The sequence below is a fragment of the Gadus macrocephalus genome, chromosome 9 (assembly GCF_031168955.1).
Source record: "Gadus macrocephalus chromosome 9, ASM3116895v1".
NCBI classification, from domain to species: domain Eukaryota; kingdom Metazoa; phylum Chordata; class Actinopteri; order Gadiformes; family Gadidae; genus Gadus; species Gadus macrocephalus.
This window is the reverse complement of record NC_082390.1, coordinates 23,150,351-23,167,415: the sequence shown is the minus strand read 5'-3', so window position 1 is coordinate 23,167,415 and position 17,065 is coordinate 23,150,351. Positions and strand designations below refer to the sequence as shown.

The following is a 17,065-nucleotide window of genomic DNA, read 5'->3' as shown; positions in this document are numbered from 1 at the left end:
AGAACTCCAGTGCCATTTTGAGTGAATGCTTTCCTCATACCAACTCCTGCTCGAGGTAAGTTTTAACTGAATTATTTAAAAAAAAAAAACATGCTGTTTGTTTGGGCACTTTGTCGTTAAATGGAAACGTTAACACTCAGTAAGGGAATGACCATGATTGGTTTATGTGAATATAGCTAGTTAGCAGCTAACGCTAGCTACTATTTATACAGTTGCTGTGGTGACAACAAGTCAACGATATTGTTGCAAAAGTGCCAGCAGAGTGTAAAACTCGCGAGGAGGGGAACATTCCGTATCGTTTCAAAATTCACAATTCACATCGTCAAATCCCGCCGGCGGGCAAGTTTTTGTTACACCAGCCCTTCCCCCCAACATGCTTGGTCAATTTTCGGCAACATACAGTTGAGTGTTATAGTCATGTCATACACCGTTTGAAAGCTTAGAATCTCCAGAATGTCATCCAATGTCAACCATACGGCGGAATAAATATGTTTAGCGAATATAGATCAAAAATATCCTAGTATCTTTGGTCAAAATAGCCCCCCTCAACCACCTCCTCCCTTGGTGCATTCTAACTTTATCGTCGTTGTGGATATCCTTAGCAATGCGTTGATACTTCATGTTGGGTCTTGAAAGTTCATAAGAGTCCGCCGAAATCGAATATCAATATTATTATTATTTAGTCTAATTACATTGTGTATATGCACAAGCCATCTTATACAAAGCAGCCGAAAAATAGAAAACCGAAACGCTGCAATGTTTTTTTGTAGAAAACTGCGATTCAGGGTTTGAATTCCGCTATTGTCGTCTGATTCATGGAATCCACTGTGTTCGCCAGGGTCTCACGGTTACATAGAGCCCTCACACATGTCTGTAAGACCAATACTTCCTTGTTTACAAGCATTACAAGCCAATGAGGCGATCACTATCAAAACGGGGCATGTATACTTTGATTGACAGCTACACCAGCAGACAGCAAGGGTCGGGGACGGGCTCACGTGTGGTGGAGAAACCAAATGCGCAAGGGGTGTGCGTAAACTAGCAGGCTCTTCCAGGCCCCCAGGACAGGCATATACTTCCGCAATCCACCCGTGCTCAGAGGCCAAGCCTGGTATTGCAGCTGTTTAGCTGGGAGTGGACGGGGGTCCGTCATTTCATGCGGCCCAGAAGTAGATATCGCCGTCCACTCCAATACAATTGGGGAACAGGATTGTGTCTCCGCAAGAAATGTCTGGATATCAATCAAAGGCTCATAATTATATTTCTACCCTGTTCTAAAAAAATTTAAGTTTTTTCTTTTCAAAACGCCTCCTCAAGCGTTTTATTAGCAGTTTACGTTGGGTACGCAGCTGAAAGGAGCCGTACTGAAACAAACGGCTCCTTGCTATGATCCTATTTTGAAGTGCACGGCTCCATTAACTTCCGAATTAAATTAAATTCCGAATTAACTTCCATTAACTCCATTAACTTCCAAAGTCTGAGATTTGTCCTTTACTTGACATGAATGGCGTTGAACACGGATATATAACACACATATCATTGAAATAGCTGGAACAGGCACGCACGTATTGATTACCTGAATGATTATGGGAGACCTACGTCATTTTCATAATATTGTAAATTGTCTGATATTAACATTTCAGTTGCGTTGGTAGGTATTTCATTTTCATTTGCTTGTTTAGCTATGTATGACAGGGTTATGGTTAGCTATGTATGACAGTTGACAATGTTGGTGTATTACAATTCAATATTTGGGTAGGCTACTCCAACTTCGTTGCTGGTCGATATGTAAACATTTACTTTTATATAAATTATTGATTGCATTCTTCGTAAAATAGTTACTTGGAAGGAATCTGTTTCTTGAGCAATAACATTGAACTGAATTTTTTAGGCCTACATACGTTTACTATGTTACTATGGTATTATATGGAGCAATCTTACATATTTATGAAGTTTCCAGATCAATAAAGTTCTATCTCTTTTTATTTGAACTGCCTGTATGTCCTCTTGATTATAGTATTACAGTGTGTACCTTGGTTATCAGTAGGGTTGCCAACCGTCCCGTAAAATACGGAATCGTCCCTTATTTGGCAATTAAATGTTGCGTCCCGTATTGAACCAATACGGGACGCAATTTGTTCCGTATTTCCATAAATGTCCAATACACATGTCTGTCATCACACACACAAATACTAAATCTAACAATAATGATCAAAACAAAACACAGGGAATACTACGGTCAGCAAAATTGTCGCGGCGGGATCTACGCAAGACCCGCTCCGGTCATCTGTGTGTCTGCGCATGCGTGTGGTGGTCACGGTTGCCTAGCGACAGACACCACACACCGGCGCTGCTCACAAAACCTGCGCCTTTTAAAAATGTCCGCTACACCCGATACTCCACCACGTCCTCAAAAGCGTAAACGCTTGCAGAAGTACGGACGTGAGTGGGAAGACGCACATCCTTGGCTGGACAGCGTCAGTGGAGATGTTTACAAGGCAAGTTGTAAAATATGTCGGCGAGTGTTTTCAGTGGCGCACGGTGGGCTGTCTGACATCAGACAGCATGCAACAGGACAGCATGCAACCTTCTTCTCTGCAATAATATCCTCTCTCTCTTTGAGGAAGTTGTAAAGAAGCTGGAGAGTGATGAAACCACCTGTGTTGAGTTATATTCCATCATGGAAAACTTCAAGCAAAAGCTCACACAGAGACGAGATTAACAGTTCTATGGCTACTTAACTAAATTGAAGCTGCAGCGTCTCCGTCCACTTGATGCTGACATGGCAAGGGCAGATTTTACTGCATTCCTCAACACAGCACTCTCATATGTTGAGAAATGGTTCAACTTTTCTGAAGACTACTGGTTGTTCTCACTGCAACCTCTCTCTCTGCACCATGGCACCATGACCTTTACTGACATTGAGAGGGTGACCACCAAGCTCAACCTCATCCATAAAGTCAACATGGATGAACTTTATGATGAATGCTCCACAGCAAAACCCATTCTGAAGAGGCTCAAAGAAGATGCTGAAGATGAATGGAAGTCCAAAGGTGTGGCTGCCAGGTGGGTGGCTCTCTTTGAAGTAGCTGACCTGCCAAACATGCTGTCTATCACCAGACACAGCATCCCAGCATCCACTGGATATGTGGAAAGGATCTTCTCCAGAATGGCCAACAAATGGAGTGACTGCAGGAACAGGTGCTCCACAGAGCTCATGAGAAGTGAGCTCCTGATCACTCTCAACTTTGAGCAGTCCTGTTCAGAGTTTTACAACAGCGCTTTGAAAGACAAAGAGTTACTCAGTGCTGCAAGGAGTAACAAGAAGTACACCTGGAAAAAGAAGTAACAGTTTTGAGGGGAGGAGTAATGTTGAGGGAAGGAGTAATGTTTTGCACTTTCTTTTTTTACATAAGTTTATAAGTGTTTTTGTTGTTTATTTGTACTGGTTTTTTTTGTAAAATTTTTCAAAGAGAGTCCCTATAGTTATGCACTTAAAAAGTAACATGAAGTTGTCCGTTTATTTAGTTTATATTTTAAAAGTTCATTGCTGCACACGCCACACAAAGAGATTTCATTCAAGATTTAATTGACTGCACTTTATAAGAGAATGTTATGTGGTAATAAAGCATTTCAAGATTTAAGTATGACTAATTCCTTTCTTGATCAACCCTTTACTAAAAACACCAGCACAAAATAAAACATACCACTGCTGCGGGCGCCCCGCCCCACAGGAGTCGGGCCCGTGGTGGGCGTCCCGTATTTTAATTTCTGAAAGTTGGCAACCCTAGTTATCAGCTATCATAGAATGGTGTCCAAATGGCTGCATGTGTAAGAAATAGGATTTGAACCAAGTGTTACAATAAAAAAAAGCTTTTATTAAAAGACCCCCCACCCCAAATTTGAACAAAACACATTTTTTGGCTGTTTGGCTGGGGCAGAAGAGTGGAAGGGGAAACAAAGACAGGTAGCCTAAGAAGTAAGGAAAGGAATGAGAGGAAGAACAGTGAAATGAATGAACAGTGTGATAAACGCAAATGATTACCAAATGATTACCAAAAAGGTTATAATTACTGATTTATCAAATACGCAGAGAAGAGCATCATTGAATAAAGATTAAGGACCTGGATTATATCTTACAGTATTGAAAACTGTTGAAATTACAATTCAGAGTGGAGAAGGCTGAAGGCATTGGGCCTAAAAGTGTCAGTTTCACCCACTCTGGATTATCGCTTCAAGAGACTGTGAAATGCTTTTTAAAAAAATGTCATTTCCCCTATTGGTGAAATGAACCTTGTCTTTTAGGTATAAACCACAGCAGTTAAACCTTATTCCAGGATGCTCTACGCTGTTGCCTCCTAGCTCTACACTAACAAATGCGTTCATCACACTGTTCACCCATTTCCTAGCGTGATTTAGCTTCCCCGGATGGTCAGCCCTCCACCAGCGTCTCTCTAAGTTTTATAACAAATAATTCAATACGTGAAGATTTGGTGATAGAGGTAAAGCATCTTCTTTTAAATATTATAAGCCTTGGTTTAGTTATTCAGTTCTGTTGGATTCCAGCCCACCATGGAATATATGGCAATGAAATTGCTGATAAATTAGCTAAAAGATACTAACCTAATTAGAAGAATTTAACCTTAAGTATATATATTTTTTATTTTTATTTATTCATTTCTTTTGTTCGTTTGTTTTATTTTGTTTATTTTGTTTCGTTAGTTTGGTTTTTTCTTTGAATTTATTTGTATGATTTAAAGTATGATTTGCCAACGTCCTTGTCCTTGTCAACGTCCTTGTCACAAACTCCTGTGTAGTAGTCCAGTAGGTCGCGGTATATGGGGAAAAACTGATCCGCCACTAAACTAGAAGAAGAAGAAGATCTCTGCATCCGGTACGTCACGGACTAGGTCACGTGTCCTGGCCACATACCGCGGAAGCAAATCGCTCCTGTATGTTACCATGCTCCACTGAGCAGTTTGCATAGGAATGAATGGGCGGCCATTTTCCAGTCCGTGGTCCATCCTTTATTATGTCCATGGGCTCTTCCCCAGAGTGCGAGTGTGAAGCAAGTGGTTGAATTGCGCGCTCGTGTGGTTTTATTTTTATTTACTTTTGTGAAGTTACTTCTGTCCCCTCATAATTTAACTAGTTATCTATTATTATTTATTATAATTAATAATAAGGAGGTCACAGCAGCATTATTTTATCTTGACTTTGGCTTGATATAAAATGGACTGATTTTTTTTACTGTTTATTTTTATTCAGGCAAAATCCACTGTATATGGACTCGGACTCTGATGAGCCATCTGGTGAACCGAAGAAACCACGTCTTTCACGCCCGCCTGATGTGAGAGTTCCAGCAGCATGGTCCTCACAACTGGCAAGAAATGGTAAGTCACATGTATTGTATGCCCCTTTTGCAGATATGTTTGCAGGTGCCAGTGCAGCAAAACAAACGGCACGTGAGCAATTTCACCATGGTAAGCTCTCAAATAATGGCCAGTAGTCACATAAGCCTCTGTATGTCTTTTGTAAAATAATTTCATTCACTGACTTTTACATTTCTTATTATGCGATTCAGAAACGATGGCAGCATCCGCCAGCGGCGCTGGGCCGTACCACCAGCTGCAGGTCCCACAGAGAGAGGGTATGATGCCATACTTCCAGCAACACTTTTAGTACAGCCGTGGACACAGAACTCCACAATGAAACTGACGCATTAGCATGACATAAAATTCATTTTTTTTGATGCTTCCAAATATATAAATTAATATCTTTGTTTTTGCAGGTACCAGTATATCACCATATGGTTCCGTGCACACCCCATTTCGTGCCCCACAATATGCACAAAACGGTAATGGTTATTTGGTCTTGTTGTAATACCACCGGAACGGATTTCTGTGTAGGTCTTTATAGTACAGAAATGCATTAAATTAAAGGTCCCATGACATGAAAATCTCAATTTATGAGGTTTTCTAACATAAATATGAGTTCCCCTAGCCTGCCTATGGTCCCCCAGTTGCTAAAACTTGCGTTTGGTGTAAAACGAGCACTAGCTGTTCTGCTCGCCTTTGAAAAAACGGAGGCTCAAGCGCGCTGATTTGGAAATCTGTGCTCATGACGTCATGAGGAATCTCAGCTCCTCCCCTTACTCTGCCTGGCCCGCCCAGAGACGTTGGCCCGCCAATGAGACTCGACCGTGCGAGCGCCACATGTGTGTGTGTGTGTGTGTGTGTGTGTGTGTGTGTGTGTGTGTGTGTGTGTGTGTGTGTGAATACACACACTGTAACGCAAGTGTTTCTTGTCGGTTCTTTGACGTGTCTTGTATTTCCACAACGAGACTGTCGTGGGGGTTATCTAAGCCATGGTTGAGAAGGAATTGGGGGAAAGGAACTTTGGTTTGACTCGCTGAAGTACATGAACTGCGACATGCCGCCGGTTGCCGCGAGGCACCATCGCCCGGCAGTGGGCAGCCGGCCGCAGGCAGCGCGCGGTTCAGTCGACTTCAGGTTGATGTGAAAGTGGAAGAACCAGAGACGTCGCAGAACCCGACAAAGTCGTTTGTGATTCATAATATCGTCTGGAGGCGCACACAATATGTTATATGATATAGATATCTATGTATTATATGATATTATTTAGATATAGAGCTCCAGGACTGTAACGCAAGTGACTCGAGACACGAGACTCGTATTGGGGGTTATCTCAGCCAAGGTTGAGAATGAATTGGGGGGAAGGAACTTTGGCTTTGACTCCCTCAAGAACATGAACCACGACAAGGAGGAGAAAGGGATCTTTGCCGGGCAGCGCTTATGCACCTCCGCCTCCGGCGGTGGTCCCTCAGCGGGGCTCAAGCGGGAGACATTCGCCGCCAACAATCCCTTTCTCCTCCATGTCGTGGTTCATGTTCTTGAGGGAGTCAAAGCCAAAGTTCCTTCCCCCAATTCATTCTCAACCTTGGCTGAGATAACCCCCAATACGAGTCTCGTGTCTCGAGTCACTTGCGTTACAGTCCTGGAGCTCTATATCTAAATAATATCATATACATAGATATCTATATCATATAACATATTGTGTGCGCCTCCAGACGATATTATGAATCACAAACGACTTTGTCGGGTTCTGCGACGTCTCTGGTTCTTCCACTTTCACATCAACCTGAAGTCGACTGAACCGCGCGCTGCCTGCTGCCGGCTGCCCGCTGCCGGGCGATGGTGCCTCGCGGCAACCGGCGGCATGTCGCAGTTCATGTACTTCAGCGAGTCAATTCAAAGTTCCTTTCCCCCAATTCCTTCTCAACCATGGCTCAGATAACCCCCACGACAGTCTCGTTGTGGAAATACAAGACAGTAGAACCGACAAGAAACACTTGTGTTACAGTGTGTGTATTCACATTGATGTGGACGTTGAAGAACCAGGAACGTCGGAGAACCCAACGCGGTCGTTTGAGATTCATAATATCGGCTCACACAGCTTTTGGCCGTGATAATATATATTATATGATATAGATATCTGTGTAGGCTATATGATAATATTTAGATATAGAGCTCCAGGACTCCCGTGTGTTCTAGAATATTTACAGAACACAGCTAAAGGCTGTGTGCGGCTCGCCATTGCGATACATCCACTGTAAACAGAGCGCATGGTGGCTGCAAGCTGCTCAGGGCCACACCCCCACCCTCCTCCTTGACACGCCCACCGAAACAGCGCATTTGGGGGAAGCTCAATGTGCGACTGGCTCGGAGTGGCTGTAACTCTGCACCACGGCTGAATTTAGGGAACGTCTTTGAATACTGTGTTAGTTGCCCACTAATACCTATATTAAAGAATACATAAAATAGCATGTCATGGGACCTTTAACATACTGTAAATTACTTGTATTTATAGATGTGACCATGCAAGGTGACAACGGGCAGCTTTTGAAAGGCAAGTCTATTAGAAAATGTTGTGCTATGTAACCACAGAAGTATTTTGCACGTTTTTATCTCATGACAATTTGTTTGACAATTTGTTTTTGCCCTCCAAAAGATGACAAAAATGCTTGCCGAAGTGCTGGTGGTTGTCAATGAACTGTCAAGGGATGTGCAGTTCATCAAGGGTGAATTGGCAGAGGCTAGAATGCCCCCATCTTGTGGCCCAGGGCCAGCCACAAGCCAAGAGATGTTCCCCATCCAGCTGCCGATCACCAACGAAGAAGACTTCAATGAGGCCGAAACGTTGTTGGGAACTGAGCCAGTCCGACAAAAGATGGTAATTTGTTTGATAAACTGAGCTGCATAATGAGACATTCTCCATATTAGGCGGGGCCTTACCGGGCTTTACTGGGCCTTACCGCGCACCCCACCTCCCCCCCCCTTAATCCAACAAAAACAACTTTTTTTGAAAGGTCTGACCATGCTGAACATTGATCAGAATGGTAAGTAAGGGATAATGTAAAGAACGCCAGTCATTATCGGGATTTGCCTTGTGAATCAAGTAGAAAGACTTAACATTTTGGTCTCTACTATTTAGGGAAAGCCAATATACCTCTCAAACCATACATTTTCTGAAAGCTTGTGTCCTCTAGAAGTAATTAAACATGCAAAGACAGATGTCACACCTGCCCCTAGCTCATGGAGAGTCATGTTCCTGTAATGCATTTCCAATGTATTCCAATGAAACATGTAGTGCAACCCAACATTTTCACTGTTAACATTTTTTATCCATGTTCCGCATGGTCGGACCTTTAACACCGGTGTTCCAATTGAGTCACATCAACAGGCAAACTGGCATTGTATATAAATCCATTTTTCCTCTCATCTCAATAGATAGCCTGCTTGGCCTTGGTGGGAGGCACTAGCTCCACATGTATGGTAAGGAGGATTGTTGTGTTTTCTGTGGAGGTCTACCATTTGTGTAGTCTTGTTATTTCTTATTTACTTATTTAAGTTATTGATAAACGTCTGAGGCTCGGCAGCCCAATGGTGTAGTGCCTCTTTAAGAGAACAGTGTGCTGTGGGTCCATGTGACCGGTGTTCGCCCAATAAAAAGGTGGCGCAAGAGTTGTATTATTGGTACATAACTTTGACCCGGTGTGCAGCCACTTGGTAAGCTCCCTTAAATTCTTGTCTTCTTGTCTGCTTTCATGTTGTCAAATGATGTTGCTTGCTATGTTGTCTAATGATATCGCAATAGCGCTATGCTCCGGTAGATCCCAGTACGTTGCTAATAGCCAAAGTTAAAACTATATAAACATTTCAAATACATAAATCCATTTGGACTTGTGACGTCGCTGTCCCATCCGTGTCCATCCATGTTTGTATTTATTTCGTTTTATGAACGTCGATTAAATGAATCGCAGGGACCGGCATTTGTGCTGTACTTCCTGGTTTGCCGCGGGGCATTCTGGGAGCTGTAGTTTCCTATTGCGGAGATTTGATTAGGATTTGAATATGGCGCATAAGTGACATTTGAAACGTGTACATTAATGATTATGAATTATTATTATTATATATTTGTATTTTGATGAATGCAGGTGATGTTTGTGTAATGCACATGTGAAGTGAAACATTGCATTCCTTATTTTCCAGATTTATTACCTGCTTTCCCTTTGTTGAAAAATAAACAAACAAAAGTGGAATACCGAGTAATATTCTTTGTACACCGGGTTACCCCTTCCGTGGGGAGAAAACGGAACACTATGTCTATGAACGGAACACTAAGAGCTATGTCGAAATAAAACTGTACGCCGACGGTGCAGAGGAGAAATGTGCCGAGGTTGAGTACACTGACGTGAAGGAGTTGCCGGAGGAAGACTGTCAAGTCCTGAGAGAGAGCCTGGAGGAGAGGATCAGCATGCTCGAGCGGAAGGTGCTTGAATTGGAATCCATTGTCTCTGAAGCCAAGACAACAGTGTACAAGCCGCAGCTATACAACCTGGGAAACAGACTGCATGACTGGGTGCAGAGCTGGAAAAAGTTGAAGCGGACTGAAGAGCTTGACGGGGGAGAAGAGGCGGCGCCTGCGGTTCCGAACTTCCCACACGCACCACCACAATGCATCCCTGGCATGAATCCCGGGGTGTACGGCTTCAGACCACAGATCAGTCTTGAAAGAACACGCCTGCCCACGTTCTCAGGAGACATGACCGACTACTACCGGTGGAAGGCTGAGTGGGAAGAGCTGGAACAGCTGGGAAACCCACAGAGGACGGCTGGGGTTACAAGGTTCCATCTCCTAGCAAGTCTCAGCGACAGAGTGAAAAAAGACCTGGTTCTGTCCAGCTGTGCGTCGGCGGATGAAATGTTCAGGCGCCTCGACAACCGCTTCGGGAACAAGGCGAAAATCGTCCTGAGGATATCCGAGGAGGTTCAGGCCCTACTCCCCGTAAAAGGAAACGACCCCAGGAAAGCAATTGAACTGATCCAAACTGTGGAGCGGGCCCTTAGCAACCTTATGATCCTGGGAGAAGAGGATGTTATAAAGAACCGTTGGGTAGCACAGTCCCTTGAAAGCAAGCTCCCAAGCTCTCTGAAGGAGAAATGGATTGAACACAAGTTTGAGGCTGCGAATGGTTTTGCTCCATCTAACCACTTCGACTGCTTATTGCGCTTCCTGGAGAAACAGGAGGCAATCCTGGAGGAGCTGGATCTGCTGGAGGCAAGTCCTGGAGAGTGGAGCCCCTCAGTGAGAGGCCCGGCAGACAAGCAAGAAAGAGGAGCCAAGAAAGCGTTCTCCAAAGCCACCTCAGGCCAAAGAGGGTCTCAGTCAACGGGCTCATGCTTGGGCTCATGCACTGCCTGTGCCGATGAGACACACGCTGGCAGGCTGTTTGCCTGCAAAGCCTTCAGGGAGATGGATCTCCAGAGGAGAAAGGCCCATCTAAAGACCCATGGGGGATGCAATCTGTGCCTGTGCTTCCACCTAAAGGATGGCCGTTGCAACCCAAAGTTTCTCTGCAGTAAAATGGACTGCCGCAGAGAAGAGTCTCACCATTATCTGCTCTGCCCCAAGTTCATCGCTCAAGGAAAAGACACTGGTAGCGAGGAGCAAGGTACCAAGAGGGTGGAACGAAAAGGCCTCGGGATGACCAGCCAGCAGGTAGAGCTCCTGGCGAAAGTCACTCCGGAACTGAGAGCAGAATTCAGGAAGGCATTTTCCAACAAAGTCTCAACAACGATCTGCACTGCTGGAGGTGGACTGAAAGAATACCCGGTGGTAATGATGTTGCTGGACGTAACCACTAACTCAGGCCAGCTAATCGGTGCTCTTATTGACCTGGCCTCTGACACCAACTATATAACAAACAACGCTGCCCAACGCCTTGGACTGATTGGTGAGAGCATTAAGTTAATCGTCCATGGAGTAGGAGGGATGAGAAAGACTGTCACAACCAAGAGATACTCCCTGCGTCTAAGAGTGAAGACCACCAAGGGGACGGTAACGGAACACAAACTGCTCTGCTATGGCCTGGAGAGTATCGCGGAGATAAGTCAGCCTGTCACTCCGCAGCAACTGCAAAAGATCTTTCCCGACGTCGCTGCAGAAGAACTGGTCCGTCCTGAGAACATAGATCTTTTGATCAGCCACAGGGAAGGTCACCTAGTTCCACAGCCGTTCAAGATGGAGGGAGATCTAGTTCTCTGGGACGGCCCACTGGGCAAAACTGTTGGCGGTACTCACCCTGATCTCTTCGAGATGGTCGACCTAACGCTGCACCAGTCCGAAACCCACTTTGCAAGGTCTATGAGAACATCCTCAAGGGTGTACAAGGAGGTCCTTGTGGACACCATAGACCTGAGTGACGAGGACCCAACGAGGATGGAAAAAGTGACACTCAGCAGCACCACTGCCACGAATAAAGAGGTGTTTGAGTGGTTCAAGTGGGACAGTATTGGAGCAGCATGTGACCCGAAATGCGGGAGCTGCAAGTGCAGCAAGTGTCCCCCGGGAGGCAAAGAGATGACCCTTGGAGAAGAAAGGGAGTTAGAGAAAATAAAGGACTGCCTCTCTTATGTGCTAGTAGACAAGCACAGTGACGCCCCACACTGGGATGCGGCCTACCCATGGAAGGCCGACCCAGCGATTCTGCCAGATAACCGCCGAGCAGCGGAAGCAACCTTCCGGAACACCGAGGCTCGACTGGCAAGAGAACCTGTATGGAAAGCGGCATATGTAGAGCAGATCCGCAAGATGGTATCAAGAGGAGCAGCCATCAAGTTCACAAAGAAAGAGATTGAGGGCTGGAACGGGCCGATCTGGTACATCAGCCATCTGGTCGCCCCGAATCCTCATTCTAGCTCAACGCCAGTGAGGATAGTCTGGAACAGTAGCCAGGAGTTTAAAGGGATGAGCCTGAACAACCTTCTGCACAAAGGCCCTGATGTCCTCAACCAAATCCGAGGCGTCCTCCTGAGATTCAGGAGCAGATTGTACGCTGCTCTTGGTGATGTTAAATTTTTTTATAATTCAGTGTGGCTGAAGGACGAGGAGGTACACCTCCATCGATTCCTCTGGAGGGATAACCCCGATGATGAAATCGGTGTGTTTGCCGTCGTCAGGGTCAACATCGGCGACAAGCCTGCCGGATGCATCGCTCAGGTTGCCATGAGAGAGACGGCAAACCTGCCCCAGTTTGCATCCATGGTTGCAGAACGCCGGATCCTGACAGAGGACTGCTACGTGGACGACATATTGACGTCACATAATGACCTCCAAACCCTGATTAAAATGACCAAAGGAGTGGAGGAGATCCTAAAAGCCGGACCAGTGGACAGCTGGAGGTGGGTCGTAGGAAAAGACAATATCGCCGACCCCATCACAAGGGGAGCATCCCCTGAGGAGCTTGCCGAGGGATCAGTCTGGCAGGAAGGCCCTGGTTTTTTGAAGCCGCCTGAATCAGATTGGCCGGTGAAAACCGCCGGAGACATCAACCCCTCTGTCACTGAAGAGATCGGGGAACTTCGGAGGAAGGCGTTCTCGGCCCTTGTCACAGCAGGAGCCCAGCCCAGGAAATGGTCGGGCCCGACCAGCGTTGCGCTTGTGCGCCTTGTGGACCCCCGAAGATTCAGTTCACTGACACGGTTGTGCGGGACCATCGCCTGGATAAGACGAGCAGTGGAAATCTGGCTGGGTGGCAACAGCCAGGCCCCAGTTGAGTCAAAGTGGGAGGCAAGACCATGCCTGTCTGCGGAAGAAAGATCAACAGCTTTCAAAGATGTAGCTCTCGAAGCTCAAGACGGTGTCAAGTTCCGCGACACAACCCAGAACCCCTCTCATTCTGCACACCGCCCAATCCCCTTGTCACACACCTACCCTACCCAACCCTACCTCGCCCAAACCCCAGTCACCACCCGTACCCCTTGTTGGCTGGTTGGTGCAAGCCTAGCGCTGCCACCATGCCCATCACATTGCTCACTCATGAAGAGGTAAGAGCATGCACATCCCCAGGCAGTGCACCACACAACTGCCAAAGGGATGTGATTGACTTGGACAGTGGACACTTCCACTTCCACATGGACAAAGCTAAGGGTTACAAAAGATTCCCACACAAAAAGTGTGTCACTGAGGGGTCTTTTCATTGATTTTGGTAAGTTGCCTGGATCATAAGATCAGCAACTTAAGTGGGAGGTGTTGTGTTTTCTGTGGAGGTCTACCATTTGTGTAGTCTTGTTATTTCTTATTTACTTATTTAAGTTATTGATAAACGTCTGAGGCTCGGCAGCCCAATGGTGTAGTGCCTCTTTAAGAGAACAGTGTGCTGTGGGTCCATGTGACCGGTGTTCGCCCAATAAAAAGGTGGCGCAAGAGTTGTATTATTGGTACATAACTTTGACCCGGTGTGCAGCCACTTGGTAAGCTCCCTTAAATTCTTGTCTTCTTGTCTGCTTTCATGTTGTCAAATGATGTTGCTTGCTATGTTGTCTAATGATATCGCAATAGCGCTATGCTCCGGTAGATCCCAGTACGTTGCTAATAGCCAAAGTTAAAACTATATAAACATTTCAAATACATAAATCCATTTGGACTTGTGACGTCGCTGTCCCATCCGTGTCCATCCATGTTTGTATTTATTTCGTTTTATGAACGTCGATTAAATGAATCGCAGGGACCGGCATTTGTGCTGTACTTCCTGGTTTGCCGCGGGGCATTCTGGGAGCTGTAGTTTCCTATTGCAGAGATTTGATTAGGATTTGAATATGGCGCATAAGTGACATTTGAAACGTGTACATTAATGATTATGAATTATTATTATTATATATTTGTATTTTGATGAATGCAGGTGATGTTTGTGTAATGCACATGAGAAGTAAAACATTGCATTCCTTATTTTCCAGATTTATTACCTGCTTTCCCTTTGTTGAAAAATAAACAAACAAAAGTGGAATACCGAGTAATATTCTTTGTACACCGGGTTACCCCTTCCGTGGGGAGAAAACGGAACAAGGATGCTTACAACGGTTTTGACCAACGGCCTGGCCTGCAAGTTCAATTGGGCAGGAAAAACCTGCACACAAAGGGATGCCAAGCAGCCCTTCAAAGACACAGCCCTGCAAGACTGCATGTTTGGTGAGTTTATCTAAATATTCCTTGTGCTGTTTTGACACAGTAACAGTAATCTGCATTTAAGGCCAAACAAAAGCATTTTCGGTCTCTACACATCGTAAGTGTAATTGGACTGTTGACATTTCAACTGCATTAGCACTATTGCACTTTGGGTTATTATGTTTATACTGCCCGGCCACCTGAGCAAAAGGTATTGGGCCATTACTGCATGGAACATTATCTTTCAGCTGGCAACAACTTATTTAAACCCAACTGATGCAATGAGTATCTTCTCATTCGTTAAACAACCATTTTGTATTCATGTCTTTCAGTTGCTTCTCGGCAGTGTGACCGCAAACTCACACAGCAGGCCTTCAGCGACATTGTGAAAAATTGGCTACGTTACGCCCCTTGGCGTGCAGGAGGCATCAAGAAAAAGTAGATATAGGTGAATTTGATAATCCTAATATTCCTAAAAAGCTGTTGCATAAGTTGCTCTGCAAAGCTTTTCATCATGAGTGCTGACATGTTGTCTCTGCTTCTCTCCCCCACAGTGTCCTCTTCATGTGGGCTATGGCCCTTGTTGGTCTGTGATTACACATGTGATTACACTAATTCGCCTTTTCTTGTTGGTATCTTTTGTGGTGAAGGCAAGCCAAAGATTCTTTCAGTACCTTCAACAATTTGATTATTTAATTTGTTTTTTCTAATAAATGTTTTTATCACAAATCTAAATGAATCCAAAATGTGTCTGTTGTTATTGTACAGTTAGTCCTATTGTTGGCGGCATAGTCTTACTGCTAAATAGAGTGTATTTCAATGGAGGTTGATGTTGATTGTTCTGCAAGCTAAAATGGCCATCACTCATTGTAATAGTTATATATGTATTATACTCATTCATTCATATAAATTAATATTTAATATACATTTTAGATAATAGTTGAACCAATATTGATTCAGTAACATTATTTCAACATAAAATCAACTGAAATTGAAATGTAGATTCTCATTTAGATGATGGTTGATTCACCATTGATTAAGTAACATTATTTCAACGTAAAATCAACTGAAATTTTAATTTAGATTCTCATTTAGATGATGGTTGATTCACTATTGATTAAGTGACATTATTTCAACATTAAATCCACTAAAATTTAAACGTTGATTCTCATTTAGATGATGGTTGAATCACCATTGATTCAATATCGATATGGTTGTAGATCCAATGTTGATTCAACGAAAAGTAGAGGGGACACTTTCAACATCGTTTCAATGTCAGGCTTCAACGTAGTTTCAACATTTCTGCCAAACCATATTTAAACATTGATTCAACTGAATCTATGCCTTTGAAAAAAAATTAAGTTTTTTCTAAAAATCAAAGGGTTGTGGGTTTCTTTAAAACAGACAACACACTCTAGAAAATAAAGGGTTGTGGGAACTCCAGTAGTAGTATTAGTTCATGAACGCATCAGAAGTGGTTTGGTGTTGATAGGATGAATTTCCAGTGAGTTATTAAGAATTGAAAAAATAAGACGTTGCACTTTTGCGACGGCCCCTAAGCACTCCGCTGCAGGAAGTATGTTCGCGGTTTCTTTGATCTTTCGCCCGACTCGCTGATTTTGGTGAGTTGATCAAGCCTGTGAAATGTCAGTCTTAGTTTTGTGTACAAAATAATACCATCCTGGAGGAAATTGGTTGGTCAGTTTTCGTGACGCTATTACAGATACAACCCCGGAAAATAGATGAATGTCGTATCTAAAACCAATTTCACCGCGCCTGTAAATGAGCGGTTGGAGTTGCTTCATGTCATGCTGCAAATCGACTAAAGCAAACGAGAAGGCTTGAACATGATTGTAAAGCCAACCCAACAGTAGCAGTACAGTCAAATGAGAAAAGATAAACCCTATTCAGTCATACTGTATTGGTGTTCGCCGTCACAATGCTCACGGGGCATCCCTGCTGTGTAGAAAAAAATTAACAAAACTGTTCGTACAGATTTACGCATCAAGGTATTTAATCTTCCATGTGACCCCAGGGGGGCTCCGTATAACCCTGACATGTTACCATGTGGTTAATAGTTTACTGTAACAGACTGTTCTGTGGTTAGTCTGGAAAAGGAGGTGTGTCCCTCTTGAGTTGCCGTAAGGGGAAGCCCTTTGAGTGAGGCGGCGTTCACCTTCCTCAGGCAAGTGCTTACATCCTCTCCGGTAGTTACGCTACCTAACTTTGCACTTCCTTTCAAGGTGTACACCGACACCTCTAAAGACTCTGTTGGGGCAGTGCTAGCGCAGGATGAGGAGAGTTGTGAAATGTGAGAAGGTGATTGCCTACGCGAGCCAGGCCCTCACACACACACAGAAGAGATGGTCCACCTTCGACAGGGAACTATGGGCTGTGGTGTGGGCAGTGCGTGAGTTCAAACACTATGTGGGACTATCCACGTTCTGCATCTTCACTGACCATCGCCCTCTGCTGGGCCTTAGGTGCATGGCCATTGATAATGACCCTACTGGACGGAGGTGTAGGTGGGTGCTGGAGT

The 17,065-nt window shown here is 44.5% G+C and overlaps 2 long non-coding RNA genes across 2 annotated transcripts; both read left to right on the top strand.

Annotated features, from left to right (window-relative positions):
- Positions 1-8,343, top strand: LOC132464892 (uncharacterized). Its single transcript, XR_009527383.1, has 4 exons — positions 1-55; positions 5,269-5,650; positions 5,792-5,857; positions 7,891-8,343. It is a non-coding gene; the product is annotated as an uncharacterized LOC132464892 (long non-coding RNA).
- A 5,197-nt stretch (positions 8,344-13,540) lies between these two features.
- LOC132464891 (uncharacterized) lies at positions 13,541-15,225 on the top strand. The gene is made up of 4 exons (XR_009527382.1): positions 13,541-13,835; positions 14,319-14,550; positions 14,859-14,964; positions 15,081-15,225. It is a non-coding gene; the product is annotated as an uncharacterized LOC132464891 (long non-coding RNA).
- The last annotated feature ends 1,840 nt before the right edge of the window (positions 15,226-17,065 follow it).